An 18,175-nucleotide genomic window follows, 5' to 3' on the forward strand; every position below is an offset into this window, starting at 1 on the left:
CTTTAATTTCTCTTTTTAAAAATGGGGATATGTGTCGTTCATGCAGTCCTTCATATAAATGCATTATTATTCAAGGTTTTTTTTTCAAACAGACATTCAATATTTTATAAAGAAATATATGGAGATACAGAATAGTATTCAAGGGCTAAATTCCATTAAACAATCATACAAAATTGGGGAAGGTGTTGAAGGCATATTGCTTCAAACTATTCAAATAAAATGTTTGCACATTGTTTAGAGAGAGATAATTTTGACACATTGACTTCAAATTTTGACATTGTTACATGTATGTCATACACACATATATAAAGGTCTTAACTATGATCGTTTATCGACGCACTGTAATTTTTTTTTAAATAGCATTGTCATTGATGTTTTGTTTATTCCATGACTGATAAAATATATTGTGACTTATTTTATATTGAAACATTTTGAAATGAAGTACTAATGTGTGAAAGTAATTTCTATAAAATCATAAATTGCACTACGTAAGATAATGGTGCATAGCCATTTTTTTCTCTGTTATTGAAATTAAATCTTCGGGGGGGGGGGGGCTCTTAAAATAGATATGAATACTGCGTATTTCTACAATATAATCTAAGTTTCAATTATTTCTTTTACGGGCAGATAACACATATATGGAGATGTCGTAGTATGCACCATGACTCCATTGATAGTTCTGGTTTTATTTGCCAGTCTGTCTTCTATTGAAAGCTTGGATCGTAAGTTAAAATTCCAAGGTTATGTTTAAAATTCACTTTCTGTTCTCAGTATCAAATTTTTTTTTTGATTTTTATTCTGTTTTTTTTTTTAAGTTTGAGGCTTTTTCTATAATAGATATGTTAACATTCAAAATTGAGATTATGATAAGTCAGAAGTGGAAAACAACGTAACGATTTTGTACATACAGGGTTAAACAATGTCTGATATTCATACTTTTTTATTCTTTCAGGTTCCTGTAGAGATATCATGCTTTTGACCAGAAAAGTACAAATGATACATATTGGATACATAACAGAAAAAACCAAACTTATAAAGTTTTTTGTGAATTCCATGACACATTTGGATACACGTATATTTCAAGAAATACAAGAGTCGAAATGAATATTGACGATCTACTAACTACAAAAATGCATGTTAAAATTCGAAAAGTCCAAGACAATGGTTCTCAAATAGAAACTATTCTGAGGAACATCGAACAGTACAAAAAACCTTTCGCTTGGTATATTTTACAACAATCACACTGGGTATGCCCTGCCAAGGGATTATTCTAAAATCTTGGCCCCCTATTTGTTTGTGGGTTTTCTGCCGAAAGAGATAGCTAATAACAATAATACCCAGGGATATCGAACAGGAAGCCACGATAAAAAGTTTAATAACTGTGATACAAACCCAAACAGTTATTTTGCGTTGTACTTCAATCCAGGGCAAATATAAAAGAACCAAAAAATGAATATAATCAATTCATGAAATTTTGGATACCGTCAGGCATTATAGCGGTCCATAATATGCCCTCTGAGTTTTATTTTGACTATGAAATTCACTTTGGGGGATGTGGTGGACTACTTTTTCGCCAACAAAAAAGAAAATGAAGATGGAATTTCTATTGGACTAAAATTCGGTATTTACATTTTTCATAATTTTTCTTCAATACATATGTAGGACTCCATAGTGCGATGGGACGCCAACGTCCGATGGTCACGCCAAAGTCCGATGTTCTGTGCCAAACCCCGATGGTTTGACATGCCAAAGTCCGATGGTGCAGAAAACAATGAACGTTTATGATGTCATAGTACTACTGCGCGAAAAATGCGATGCCGCGCCATGCCAAGACCCGATTGTTTAAAATAAATACAAATAAATATTAAATGCAAAGACTTACCCTAATCTTTTGGATATAGGTGCGAGACTAACATTTATCAGTAGAAAAATGTGTAACAACCATAAGCTAGGTATCTTGGATGGGTGCAGGACTAATCCAAATCAGTCCAATAGTGTGCGAGGACTAACCATAAAATCTCTTGGGTGAGTTCGAAGAAACACATTGGTGTTCAAGAACTAACCCAATCAGTCGAATGATGTACAAGGTCTAACCCTAATAGCTCTGATGGGAGAAAACAATAAGCAAAATCAGTAAAACTGTAAGCGGGACAAATACTAAATCAATGGATGTTGAATGCAGGACAACGCCATGACGTCGGACTATTGTGACGTCATAAACGTTGATTGTTTCCTCGCAGCATCGGACTTTGGCGTGTCAGACCATCGCATTTTAGCGTCGCGTGTCTCATAGGAAACGAGCCATCGGAATAATTCTCCCATTCCACACACGTTGAAATATGACCCCCATAGAAATTTGATCCCTTCTTTTTTATACAATAAATCCTTGTATATGTGTCTCCTGATATTTTTTTCATACTTTCAAATGCAACTAGGGAAATTTATTATGTACTTTAATCCTTTCCAACATATATTTGATTGTATATCTTAAAACTAGCTTCACAATCAATGTATCTGTCAGAGGATACTGTAGATTGGCAAATAATCACGATGGTTTTAATTTCACTATGTTTGCGATTTATCATTTTTCCGCGAAAATAAACCCATCGTGAATGCTATCATTAGCTATTAAAAACGTTTAAATGATTATAAAAATTTTCTATTAAAACCATCGCGATTGGAACTTTTTAAGAAATCGTGAAATTTTAACATCGTTGAATTAAAACGATTTACAGTATATTTTTGGCTTGCAGAATCCCAATGAATATTTATTAATTGAGAAGCATAAATTTATGATGACTGGGTATATTTTTGGGAGTTTTTTTCATTCAAAGGTTTTATTCCAAAACTGACATCTTATAATGATATTAAAAATTCCTCCAAAACAGGCAAAGATTTACATCTGAGTGAATAATAGTTCAACCTTCAGAGATATAAATAATTTTTTTAAAAATCCCATTTCAACACCTTTTAGCCCACAGAGACCCGACCAATGGTTGCTGTTACATCCCCTTTCTTTTGAGATTTTATAGACACCACTTTTGCAAATAAATGAACTTTTAGTCATGCCATTACTTAGATTTAAAGTCCTAGCACATACCGTCCAAAATTTAAATTAAAAGTGTTGAATTGTTGAGTTTTTCAGAATAGATAAAATGTATCACGTCCATGCTAAGAGATAGAGGGGCAATATGAAAACCATCTATCCTTCTGTGTATCCAATAATCCAGAAGTGACAAAAATTAAAAATATTACATGATCAGTACATATTGGTCCCTGCCGACAAAGCAGGTAACAACATTTTCTTCGTTTGTAAGGCTCATTATATAAGTTGTATGTTTAGAAGATCTTGGATTTAATTGTACAAGTCGTTATCTACCTTACACTCATAGTTCCCTTTCTAGGGAAAAAATATTTGAAAATCATATGTCAGTTTTGAATATAGTATTACACAGAGCCCAAATGAATTTGAATTATCCTATATAATTTGGATTCCAAACAAAGATACATTGTGGGTTCCAGTAAATGTTCAACCAAACCTCTTTCGTTACTCCTCACAAAGATATTGGCAGTAGTGATGGAAAAACTTCAAGACTATTGCGCAACAATGCATTCAAGAAATTGTGTAACCCAGGATTTTTATATCATTGACAGCTGCTTTTTTAAGTAAAAATGGAACTCGTAAATTTACTTACCTGGTCATTGGTCATTTGCAAAATTATTTTGTGAAAACGCATTCTTATTGCATACACACGTTCTCTGAATTTGACATTAAAGAGATGCTTGAGTTACGGATTGAAAATATCTATGTGGTTTTTGAAGACCAGGTATTTCAACAATATATAGGAATTCCCATGGGTACCAATAGAGCTCCGTTATTAGCAGATCTATTTTTATATTCATAAGAAGCAGAATTTGTGCAAAATCTAATGCGTGAAAAAAAAACCACTTGCTGTGGCCTTCAACTCGACATTTAGAAATATCGACTACATATTGTTAATTAACAATGGTAATTTTTATTCCTACGTCGAAACGATATATCCTTGTGAGCTTGAGATGAAAGATACCACAGAGTCTGACACATCTGTTTCATACTTGGATATTTTACTTGAAAAAAAAAAACGTTAATGTGAATCTAACAACCAAGCTATATGATAAATGTGATGACTAAAAATTTTCTATTGTCAATTTTCCTTGCTTGTGCAGCGGTATACCTTCATCACCTGCATACGAAGTGTATATATTTCAGTTGATTCGATACGCAAGTGCGAGCTCTAGGTATGAACAATTTTTGAAACGAGGTAAATTATTGACAAGCAAGTTGATGAAACATGAATATCAGCAGTCTCGTTTAAAGTCATCATTTCGAAAGTTCTATGGTCGATACAATGACTTTGTTAGAAAATACAATTTATGATTAATTCAAATGCTGACTGATGTTTTTCATACTTATTGTTAGTCCATTATTTATACACTGAATTGACGACGGATTTTTTTTTTTGTTATTTCCCGATCATGTCAAGGAGCACACGGCGGGTGTGAGCGGTCAGCAGGAAATGCTCACTCCTCCACGGCACCTGATCCCACCTCTGATGTTTTGGAGGCCCATGTTTGTTCTGCTCCTATTTTGTTTTGTTTTATGGACTTTGATATTGAACACTGTTCTTTATCTCCATATCCTTCTTGTGTAAAAGTGTGTCAAACTCCACGGTCAATGTCAACATTGATTGTAAATAAAAAAAGGTCTTGTCACAGAAATACACCCGTGAAATATGAAAACTATAGCCCACCCAGTTTAAGTTACGGGCAAGGTTTTTGCGGACAAGTATACAAACAGACAGACGGACAGGTAAAAAAAACCCAAAACTATATACCCCCCGAAACTTCGTTTACGGGGACATAAATATAACATGTAAAATGACAACTTTTTCATCATCCAAATTTTTTTTCTCTATTGGTAAAAAAACTCCTTAAATCACCATAAGTATTTTACTAAGTACATGATAGAACAGGAAAAACGATACTACACGTGCCTATTTTTGGAGAGACGAGCACTGAAACTTCATTCATAAGAAATCAAATATCTTTTTACGAATTTTTTGAGCTAGAACCTTTTTCGTACCATTTTCAAAAGTATTAATAAAAACGTAAAACTTTTGAAAAATTATGTATCCCGGGTAAAATCAAAGAGATTTATAACTAGAGCAAAGCTCGTTGCAAAGCAACGAGTAGGTCTTCCGTCCTGTTTGACCGGAAGTGACTTTTATTTTTTTTAAAAAAAGAGAAATGACGTCTCTAATGATTTAAATCTTCCAAATCTATGTTGAAAATTGCAAAAGTAAGCCATTTTTTGCTACTTCCTGTTTGACCGGAAGTGACGTCGACGGACGGAAAATTAAGTTTCATGCTTCCAGTGACAAATATTTCCCCAAAACATGTCAAAAATGGCAAAAATATGCAGTTTCGGACTACTTCCGGTTTGGTCGGAAGTGATGTCACAGGACGTATTTTGATGATATCAGTAGATTTTACCAGAGATTTTCAACAACTTTGCTTCTTTGATGTATAACAAATTCTCAATACTTTTTGAGGTATCTGAAAAAAAACTTTTGGCTCTCTAGATCCCTTAATTTAGGGGTCAGCCCTTTTTCCAAGATATCATTTGAAAGATCTTCTAATTCTGCACAAATTATGTTCTATATATTTTAACAAAATATTTTTAGTTTAGAAGATAAAAAGCAAAATATGAGTAATTTTTGGCTCTTTTAAGCGTTCTAATTTTTGACCCCTATATAGCGCCATTTTGAATGGGGAAATCGAAAACAAAAACCAGTGTGCACAACTTCAATCCTTCTATTATCTAAAATCAGTAGAATTTCTGCTCCAGCTTTAGCCATCTCTGAGCCTTTGAACGGAAACGAAAGCCTATAAATTTTCGTTTAAAGGGAAGTAACTCAAAACCGGAAGTGACTTTTTGAAATTTTAGACAGCATTCTGATAGAGTCTAGTAACTTCTAGTACCTCTGAAAATTTGAACGAAATCAATTGAGAAATGAGTGAGTTATGAGGCTTCAAAGTTGGCGTCTAGGAAGTAGAAGAAAAAAAAAAAGAATAATAATCTTTACCATCAGAATCAGTAGAAGGTCTTCCGTTGGAAACGGAAGACCTTAATTAATTAAAAGCGGAAATCTTTTTTGACACCAGTAGAAATGACCCATACTACCCATAGTCCTTAGCGTCTCCGTACACACAGATTTGAGATTTCGTTTGGTACAAACGAACTTTGGCAGAAATTTTGAAATGACCTTTTTTAAAAGTAAAAAAGGCAACTGTGAAATTTAACTTACTGTATAAAATGTAATAAATGTTTCTATGAATTCTACATGTAGTATATTTGCTCTTATAGATTTAGTTAGAACATATTATTATTGTTATCCTTTAGTGGGGATGAAACAGTTTGTATCATTAAAGTAAGGGACATGTATTTCATAGCTTTGATTTCGTTTTTTTTAGCTTAAAGGCTTTCAGCAATTTTAAAAACACTTCAAAGCATAGGGCAGCTTGATATTAGCCGTATGCATTCACCTAACAAGAATATTCCTACGAAAAGAAATTGTTTTTGCATCAAAAAATGACAAGGGGTCATTATTCTACGGGGTCAATTTTCTACAATGCACACGGAGAAAAATGACCCAAAGCCATGATTTCTACAGAAAAGTGTGTCATTTTTCTATGTAAAATATTGACCAGGGGGTCAAATTTCTACGTAGAAAAATGACCCCCGGTCAATATTCTACGGGGGTCACTTTTCGTCATTCCGGGTCAAGTTAAACTGCATTTTGATTTCTAGGAATTCTCTATAATGATAATTATTTAAACTATCTTACATAAACTAAGTATATAGTATGAATAATTTTATCATTATTGCCATTATTAAATTTGGTTAAATATGTAAAAGCAAAGCCCCTTTTTCCCTATATTTGTATTGTTTGTGGAGTACGTTTTAAGATCGATTACCGTTCAATATCTTTGATTTCTTTTTACAACCACGAGAGAATCGAAAGACTAACATTTTATGTTTTAATTTTATGATGAACTTCTAAAACAATGATATAAATCTGAAATAATTTGAGATGCAAAAAATGTTTTTTTTTTGTTTTTTTTTTACAGATTATTATACTTCATGCTTAAGTTCTCCGTGTTATAATGAAGGCAGTTGCAGAGCATTTTCTGATACTGATTTCACCTGTGACTGTAAATATGGATATACCGGAGAATTATGCGCTGTTTTAAGTAAGTATGTGTACAGGCATTCATCTTTGAAGAGTATTATGTGTATTTTAAAATGCCCAAAAATTGTCATGCTTCGAGCTCATTTCTGCCCAGATTGATCTCATGTGACAAGCTATGCTGATATTATGCGTCAATAAAATTAATGAAATTAAGATTTCTTCCAAATATTATAAGCGGTAAAGTAACTTTCCATCTGAGTCAAAAGAAAAATTTATAAATCTTAAACCATAAATTAATAGCGTAGTTAGCGTAAAAAATATAATTATATTTCGTTGATCTCGCGAGAGGAAGTGTTGGAAGGGATTTGAGTGGCGCTGTTGGCAGCAAGTCGTATAGTGCCATATTCATGGGATTCTACCCGACAAGACAATATAAATCTAAAGTAAAGGGTAATTAAGTTTCCGATTTTATTAATAAGAGAATTTAATTCAATGATGGAAAATATTTACATAGAGGAAATGCATGCGCGGAACAAGGGCGGAATTAGCCAGTATTGCGTAAGGGCTCCAAGATGACATGTACACTTTCACAATCTAAAATTCAGATACAAATCTCGAATTGAAACATTTATTTATTTTTCTTTTTTTTTCTTTTTACGATAGAGAACGTTAAAACAATCAAAGTAAATACCTAGTCTTCTAAAAGAAATTTACAAGAATTTATTCTTGCGTATGTCTAAAATAGTTTTATGTCTTTGTTCTCTAAGCCCAAGGTCCTATATGTAATCTGGGGATTCTTCATCGTAACCATAGCTCTTTGTCATCGGAATATGTGTATTACGAATTCGACGAACAAACTCATAAGTCAACGCTCTCCGCAGAAAAAGCACTGGATTCCAAATATTACAATCACGAGTGGGATTGCGCTGGATCCCTGGATAAGGAAAGTTACAAAGAGGCTTGGTGGCAAGTGACGCTTACTTCTACCTCAATGATCTACAAAATGAACTTCGTCTTTCGGGAGAACAGTATGTGCATACAATTTATAAATGATTGACAAACGATGTTAGTTTTTTTTTTACATGTGTTTTATCCAGTGATAATATATACAAAACGATAAAATGTGTGATATAAGATTCAATTTGTTTTCCTTAATTGAAGGTTTATGTGTAAGAAGAAAGATTTATAAAAAAAAAACTTGAAGACCTTTCACAGAGTTTGTGTTCAGTGCATCATTTTCCCCCACACTGAAAAAATGACATCAGTCTTTATATATCAATACTAAATTCTTTAGCTTTCCATTTTTGAAATTCACTAAATTCATTTCTTGGTCGTTCTAGAGAAAAAATGCAGATAGTCTTCCGGGCCTACATCTACATAAACGTACGAAAGCCCAGAAGGCTCATTCGAGATTCGAGTTTCAAAGTACGAGATTCGAAATTCGAAATTCGAGTTTCGAGATTCAAGATCCAAACTAACCAATCAGAAGCGAGTTTCAAAGTACGAGATTCGAAATTCGAGATTCGAAATTCGAGATTCGAAATTCAAGATCCAAACTAGCCAATCAAAAGCGGGTTCAACATTTGATTACTCCCCTTTATTATGTTTTTACTATGAAGAAATCGTTTGAAATAATTATAACAAATGGGTCATTTAATTATATTACAATGCAAGAAAGTGTGTAAATAATATATTTTAGAAGGAAATTTTAATAATTATTGGATTTTTGATCAGAAAGATATACTTCAATCTATATTATAGCTTCTTAAATATTAAAAAGATTACTTATATCATGAGTATATATACATATTTGTATTGTCTTCTAAACTTAATTTTTATGTATTTCCCCGCATAAGAAAACCAAATGTAATTGTGGACAGGGCACCCCCCCCCCTCGATATCCAACCCTTATTGGACTTTTTTTCACAACATATATCTAATACACTTATTCATCGTGTGTTCAATGCCAAAAAAAATCGTAAAAACCCAGAATAATCGCTCAACACAAAAAATACCCCACTATAAACTATAAGAGAGAAAATATGCCACAAGCACTCCAGTTTGTTTACGTTGTACGCCCGCTGCTATTTCTAGGTATAAAACCATGCATTTATTTTAACTTAAAATGTTGCTTAAAATTAACTATCTCTACATATATTTCTGTCTTAGTCCATGCTATCGGATTGACTCTGCATCTCGTAATAATCCCACATTTTCTCCTTAAATGACACCTCTCTTGTATAGTGGGGTGGGGTAATGTATAGTGTTTTTTTTTTTTTGGTTAAACGATTATTCTGGGGGTTTTACGCTCGTGATGTTTTCGTATTGTACACATTAATAAGTGTAATAAATATAATTTGTTAAAAAAAAATGTCCAGTAAGCCCTGGTATTGAATATCGAGGGGGGGAGGGGGGAGGGGTCCTGTCCACAAGTACCTGTGGTTTTCCTATGCGCGGAAATACAAAAAAAAGAAAAATAAGTGTAGAAGATAATACAAAAATATATATACTCATGATACATGTAATCTATTTAATATTTAAGAAGCTATAATATAAATTGAAGTATATCTTGTTGCAAAAATCCAATAATTATTAAATTTCCTTCTAATATATATAAAACAACCTTTTTTGCATTGTAATTTAATCAAATGACCCATTGGTTATAATTATTTTAAACGATTTCTTGATAGTAAAAACATAATAAAGGGGAGTAATCAAATGTTGAATCCGCTTTTGATTGGTTAGTTTGGATCTTGAATCTCGAAACTCGTATTTCGAATCTCGAATTTCGAATCTCGTATTTTGAATCTCGAATCTCGAATGAGCCTTCTGGGCTTTCGTATAAACGAGAAGTAGTTTGGGGGAAATAAGCTAAGTTTCTTTATCGGGTTGTCCAAAACCAGTGTTTTTAGTTCGTGTATTCTCTTTCGTAATAAAATTCGAAGAGAGAGGAGATAAAACGGTTGTGCCAGCATCCCAAATTATCTAAAATATTGTTTATAATTATGATTTCTCCTTATTTTAGTATCCCGACATGCTGGATATTTTGTCTTTATAACAAGTCGGACTGTAAGGGCAAGTGAACTTACCTCTTTTGAGCCAGTGTACCACGATAAGGAACCCAGTGTCAGTCATCAGAACACTATCATTTTTCCCGAGGGACAGTCCGGTGTACAAGTGTTCCTGTACGTCAATACATCCGCACGGTTGGTGATGATAGAGCCTTGCGAGGTGGAAATTTACGGTGATTGTCTTTTAATTCCAAAATATGGTTTATTGACAGATGGTGTAGTACCTTATAACCAATACGTTCTTGTAAGCAAGATTTCTAATTAACGGTGCTCCCTCTTCTTTCTGTCATCCATCTATTTATATCTCTTGGAAAATTTGAAATTGCAAACTTTTACCAAAATTAACGGCATTAAAACGTACGATTTTTATCTTTATATCCAATCATTCCCCACTTAAAACTGATTTTTTGAGCTATATTTACAGCTGGTTTTTCAATAAAAATGGAATTCGTAAACTCATCTTGTCATTGGTCATTTTCAAAATTATTTTGTGAAAAACAATCTGATTGCACACACAGGAGCTCTAAAATTGATATTCAAAAGATGTTTGAGTTTCTGATTGACAATATCTGTGTGGTTTTTGGAGACTAAGTTTATAACAGTCTATTGAAATCCTGAATGAGTACCTATTTTGACCCGTTATAAGAAGACTGTTTCTGTGTTCATGAATATGAAGCAGAATTTGTACAAAATTTACACTGAATAGAAAACACTTGCTGTGGCCTTCAACTCGACGACATATTGTCAATTACATTCTTATTTCCATTCTTTTGTCGATACGAATTATTCCGGTGAGCTTAAAATAAAAAAATACTTCAAAGTCTGACACATTTGTTTCATATTCAGAAATTTTACTTGAAAAAGACATAAATGGTAATCTAACAACCAAGCTTTATGAAATACGAGATTACTGTAACTTTTCAATCGTCAACTTCCCTTACTTATGCAGCAATACACCTTTATCAACTGCATGCAGGATTTATATCTTACAGTTGATTCGATACGCATTAGTATGCTCTAGGTATGAACAGTTTTTAAAACGAGGTAAGTTATCGACAAACACATTTCTGAAACAAGAATATCGGCAGTTTCGTTTAAAGTCATCATTTCGTACGTTCTATGGTCGATATATTGACCATGTCAGCATATACAATTTATCATTAAGTAAAATCCTGACTGACGTTCTACATTCTTATTGTAAGGTCATTATATAGACACCGAATTGTCGACAGATTTTCCCGCTATTTCCCAGTCATGACAAGGTGCACACGGCGGTTGTGACCAGTCTGCAGGAGATGTTCACTTCTCAATGGCACCTGGTCCCATCTCTGATGTTTTGGATGTCCGTGTTTGCTTTCATCCCATTTTAATTTGTATTCTTTAATGGACTTTTGAGCTTGAATACTGTTTGATATTGATTATATAATCTCGTAATCTCCATATGTTTCCTTGATATCTCCATTTATTACATACTTAGTAATAAATACAGGATTTTTGCATATGCGATATGCCTGACGTCACAATAGCCTTATCAGCGGCATGAGTGAGCCCTGCAGGACTGATATAGGTTATCAGCCCTGCAGGACTGATACGGATCAATATCACACCCCTAGTAAATTAATTAAACCACAAAACAGTACTTGTGATCATACACATATTTTGGGGGTTACACGTTCTCTTAATTTTAACTTTTTCAATTAAAAAATCAAAGTACTGCGAGTACTGACAGTGTCATCAAGGAATATCAACACTTATTTTCTGGCATCGGATGTTTGCCAGAAGAATATGACATTAAAGTGAATCCAAACGTTATAACACGTCCACGAAGAGTTGCACACCCATTAAAACCGAAAGTCAAGGAAGAGTTAGACAGGATGGTTAGTGAGAAAGTCATCACGAAAGTAGAAAAACCAACAGCATGGGTTAATCCGATCGTCATTGTAGAAAAACCCACTGGAAAAGTAAGAATTTGTTTGGACCCAAGGGACTTGATTCGCGGAATTCAACGTCAAGATTATCCGCTGAAAACAGTTGAGGAGGTAACCGCGACAAGAGATGCAAAAGTTTTCAGTACTCTTGATGCTGCCTCAGGATTTTACCAAATCAAGTTGTCAGAGAGGAGCACTTGGGTGACAACATTTAATACTCCTTACAGGCGATACAAGTTTGAACGTCTACCCTGCGGAATTTCTAGTGCGCCGGAAATTTTTTCAGAAAACAATATCGCAAATCTTTTCCGACATTGATGGGTGTAGTACTTAACTGATGACATTTTGATTTATGGACGGAATCAAGAAGAACATGAGCAGAGACTTTCAGCTGTGTTAGCAAGAACACAAGAAGTTAACTTGAGGTTCAACAGACAAAAATGTAAACTCAGCCAGTCAGAAGTGAAATTCGTAGGTCATGTGTTTGGACCCGTTGGATTGAAGCCTTGTCAAAATAAAGTTCAAGCGATAATTGAAATGAAGTGTCCGGAAAGCAAGAAAGACCTACAAAGATTCCTGGGAATTATTAACTATTTAGGAAAATTCATATCCAATATGTCAACAGTGAACATACCGTTGCGTCAACTTCTAGAAAAGAATGTTGAATGGCATTGGACACAGACACACCGACGAGCGTTGGAGGAGTTGAAAAGTGCAATTACTCATGCACCTGTTCTCAAATACTATGACGTGTCAACTCCAGTAAAAAATTCAGCAGATCCTTCTTCTGTAGGACTGGGAGCATGTCTTCTACAAGGATATCAACCGATAGCTTATGCGTCGAGATCGTTAAATTCAGCCGAACAGAACTATGCTCAGATTGAAAAAGTGCTACTCGCTATTGTGTTTGGACTCATTAAATTTCATGATTACGTGTATGGGGAAGTAGTGGACATAGAAATGGACCACAAACCATTGTAAAGCCTTTACAAAAAGCCATTATCCAATGCACTACTGAGATGGCAGAGAATTATGTTAAGAATCCAGAAATACGACTTGAGAGTAAAGTACTCACCAGGAGGAACACTTCACATAGCCGATATTCTTAGTCGCGCAGCATTAAGAGACGTCGAATAAGAAGATGACTTTGAGGTTCATACACTAGAGAACAAACCGATAACATGTGAAAATGTGGAACGATTCCAGGCTGAAACTGCAAAGGACGAAATACTTGGGAAACTGATGAAAACCGTGATTAATGGTTGGCCAGAATCCAAACAGAAAATTGATCCGGTGTTAAATCTGTATTGGAACTTCAGAGATGAGATCAACATATCTGACCGACTTGTGTTCAAGGGCGATAGAATCATTACTCCATTATCTATGCGTCATGAAATGTTGAAAAGAATTCATCTAAGACACATGGGGATTGAAAAAAGCTTAAGCAGAGCACGAGAATTACTTTACTGGCCTGGGATGAGTCAACAAATTCAAGACCTTGTAGAACAGTGTGAAATTTGTAATAAACACAGAAATAAACAGCAGAAACAACCACTCTTATAACATGAAGTGCCTAACCGATCATGGCAAAAAGTGGCCCTGAATCTTTTCCATTTGAATGGAGACTCTTATCTAGTACTTGTTCTCTAAGGGTCAATGTTACAGGATACCAAAAGTCTGACAGTTATCAAATGTTTCCGTCAAAACTTTGTTAGAAATGGCTTTCCAGAAACACTCGTTAGCGACAACGGACCAGAGTATTCAAGCTACGAACTTCAAGCTTTTGCTAGAAACTTCGGTTTCAAGCACATCACATCATCTCCAAAGTACACCCAGCGCAATGGACTTACAGAGAGGACCGTACAAACAGCCAAAAAAGCCATTGAAGACCATCAAGATCCGTATTTATCTCTTTTAGAGCTTCGCAATACACCACTTCCTGGTGTGGTACTTTCACCTGTGCAACTTCTGATGGGTCGCAGAACCAGATCTTTCATTCCAGACAAATCGTCACTCTACACACACAACAACTTCCCTTTGAATCCATCAGGAAAAATCTACAATTTAAACAGCAGAGGCAAAAACACTACTATGATGGAAATGCCAAAGCAAGAACACCATTTCAAAAGGAGACGTAATTAGAATTCGTTCATATCAGCTATCATCAACTTCATGGAATCCAGTACAAGTCGTCAAACAATGCGAGGAACCAAGTTCCTACAATGTAAAATCAGGAAACCGCATATTCAGGAGAAATCACAAGGATTTAGTGAAAACCAAGGAAAGGAGTGTTCCAGAAAATTCTAGGGAGGAAGAAGACGAAGTAGTGATCATTCAACCAATGCAGGCAGATTCAACGAATACAGATTCGAGGAGTGTTATCGGTGGTAAAGAGTCGTGTCAGACAGTAAAGGCAGTGAAAAGTGAAAGTGTCAAAATATGTGAAAATAATGAAAATGTTAAAATTTCAAATCCTAAAGTCCGATTTACGAGGTCGGGAAGAGCGTCAGTGTTACCGGCAAGCTACCAAACTTAATACTTGTAATGATTTCAGTGTTTGTTAGTCTATATGTATGGACGTTTCCAAACTCTTATTTTCTGTTTAAAGTTAATTCATGTGTCCAGTGATGATTTGAAATGCTGCGGATTTCTTTTAGAAATGTTTTATTGTTATCATCTTATGAGTAATTAAAATACACAGAAATCTATATTCGGAAATTTCAAATTTACAGTATATTTATTTTGTGGTGGGATTCTCTGATTTGTAAAACTGTAAACGCACAAATATCTTAAAAAGGGAGATGTTACAAGATTTACAGAGTTATGCCGCTTGTCCTGTGAACTGTATTGTCCTTGTAATTGTGACGTCATGTAATGTGTATTAAAGATGACAACTGTGCACAAGTGCTGTTGAGAATCTTACAATCCTGTATCAGCCCTCGACCAATATCAGCCCACGGGCCTTCGGCCCTCTGGCTGATATTGGTGTCTCAGGCTGATACAGGATGTGATATGGAAAAGGGTATATATTATTCTCTATATATTTCATGTTTATGTTTGTATTGAAACACTTTTATTTCAAACAAAAAGATGTTTTAAATATTAAAACCTTTTCAATGCTCTCTAGTTTTTAAATCTCGAAAACACTCGTTATTTCTGAAAAAATAAATATTTTCCTTCCTAGATATTCATGTGGCAATGCAAACACTTTTCATTCATAAACAGATGTGTTTATGTGTTTTTGAAGGTTTGATTGACAATAGAATTTTTTTCAGGTTGCGTTGAAGATGGTGTCGATAAATGTTCATGCACAAACGAAACAATATATGGTAAGGACACTGATAATAGAGAGAATAGATTATTGTTAACAAAAAATTTGTAAACCAAACAAACAATATATCACACAGTCGCATGTTGAGAAACAGTTCTTAAAATAACAACATCTTAAAAAATTATAATTAATAAATATCATTTAACCTGTAAGCCTCAAATTTTCAGGAAAGAAGCTTAAATAATTAAAGATATATATATATATATACTCAATTCATTCAGGTCCTTGGAGTACTGCTGTAGTGTTTAATACTGGATCCCTAGCTCTCACTTGTAATAGTAAATACCTGTCCATAATGAATCTGTCGGAGTTCGAAAGGTCACAGTTTGTTTCAATACTGGAGAAATGTGATGGAAAATCTCAGTGCTCCATAGAAACTTCTCACATTCAGCACAAATTAATCAGCTTCTACTGTCAAGGTAGGTATATATGATCTGTGTCTTATAAAAATGTTTATAATGGGAGGTTGTGACGTCAGACCGTGTGTTAAATGTATAGGAAGAGTATATTTGAGAAAACTGAGTTTTTTGACTGATGGTGACAAACTTGTTGATTTTATAATTAAGTTAACAAGTCATATTTAAATAAAAAGTCACATTTTAACCTAAATAGCACTTATAAGAAACATTACATATGATATGTATTATATGCTGATCTTGAAATTTTTATTTTTGAATATCCCTGGTAGTGCATGTTTATTTTACGTCATTTTGTAGATAAATGTGAGAATGAAAACATTACAAACGCTGTTCTCAAACATCATATGGTAGATGATTTGGCGTTACAGTATCTGTATGATGTCAGAGAAAACTTCACTGCGCTCCTAAAGTCACGTGTCTACGATTGTTTAGAAGGTTATGTACTGACACGAGGTAATCTAACGCTTGAGTGTCAGAGAGAGGGGCAATGGCTCGGAGATCCGCCAGTTTGTAATGGTCAGGGTTTCATTGATCATCCAAAGCTAACTGAAAAAAAATATAGCTCTTTTAGCACGTATTTACTAATTTAAATATATTTATATGTCATTCTAACACATAAACAAATAAGCAAATAAAAACATTTTTTAGTTGATTTGGACATGTAACTTTGTTCAGATTATTTAAATTATTTGTTTTTATAGTCACCTGCCAGGACCCCACCCATGAGAACAGTACAACTCTTCGTGAAACACGTTCATTTCCATTCTATTTCGAGGGTTATAATGTGACTTACACGTGTAAAAGAAACCATCGTCACTCTGGCGGGGATCTTACCAGATTCTGTAACGGAAGTGGCAACTGGACAGGAGAAAAGCCTGTTTGTAAACGTGAGTCAGAAAAACCGTCATCAAAATAAAGATCTTACATATTCTTTTTGAATGCTGTGTATATCATTTTTTTTCTACATAGGTTGTAAATGTCCCTGTAATAGGGTCCGATCCCAAAATTTCATCAAAGACCCTGTGGTACTCAAGAATCGAATTAAAAAACTGAAAAAAGAACTGAAAGTGAAAATGGAAAATCTTTCCTCAACTTTGAGAAGTAAGACATGTGCCAAGGACGACAGGAAGTCTTCAACCGGCATCGGCTCCATTCTGGGAGGTGGAATTATCACGTTTGTTGTGGTCCTCGTTGTTATAAGTGACCTTCCGTTGCTCTACAGACAGATTCGACATGGACCATAGCATGTGAATGATCTAAAGACAGATTCTTTATGGACCGTGGTATGTTTCTGCTTTACGAACAGATCCGTTATGGACAAAGACTGTTACTGTTACATGTTAAGACCTGAACATCTGGTTTTTATAATTTGTTTCTTTGTTTTAATTTTGTTGTTGTTGTTTTTTTTTCTGCTTTGTTGTGTTTTGTTTTGGGTTTTTTTATATACCATAATAATTTTATTTTACAGACAGACCTTTTGAACAAAAGAGTATTTTTGCTCCATGGTCAGAATCATTTAGTATATTAAAATGCTACTCCTCTACGAACAGATCTGTTACGAACCTAAATTTTTCACTTCTCTACCAAAAAAATCCGTTTTTGAACCTGTTTAGACATTTTTACGAACCTATGGACTATTTCTACTCTGCAAGAGGATTCTTTCCGGTTCGATAGAGCCCGAAGACTCACTTGCACTATTACAAATCTGATGGTGCATGTGCTTTTATCAATTCATAACTTTTCAGTGGAGAATTTTTTTCTATTTTGAGACACTAATTAGCTTTTTGTCAAGGTAAGAATACAATATATTTTTCATGGATAAAAACACTTTTTCGTGTTATTCATGGGCTGTAAAGGTAAAGAAAATCGGAAAATTATGGAAAGGACAACATTAAATAAAGTTTACGTTCCTTTTTCTTAAAAGAATGATTCAATTTCAAGGAGAGATATGAAGAGGAAAAAAGCACAAGGGGTTCCGATCTTTCAGTACGCTACAGATATTCATTTCTTTTCTGAATTTTGTCGAAGTTTATTCCAGACATTCAGTTAAATATCAAACAAAAGATCTGAACACTTTGTCAGATAGACTTAATATTTTAAAAATATATAAAAGAATCGTTCTAGAAAAAAAAGGCAATACTGTAGTAGTTTTTCCGCGTTAAATAAATTAATGTAAGTGGTCATTTGCCACAGG

At 34.2% G+C, this 18,175-nt stretch overlaps 1 pseudogene; it reads left to right on the forward strand.

Annotated features, from left to right (window-relative positions):
* Window positions 1-962: 962 nt before the first annotated feature.
* On the forward strand, window positions 963-17,342 carry LOC134261763 (uncharacterized; annotated as a pseudogene).
* The last annotated feature ends 833 nt before the right edge of the window (window positions 17,343-18,175 follow it).

This window comes from Saccostrea cucullata, unplaced genomic scaffold, assembly GCF_032062105.1.
Source record: "Saccostrea cucullata isolate Sc308-1 unplaced genomic scaffold, CSIRO_AGI_Scuc_v1 ctg12478, whole genome shotgun sequence".
NCBI lineage: Eukaryota > Metazoa > Mollusca > Bivalvia > Ostreida > Ostreidae > Saccostrea > Saccostrea cuccullata.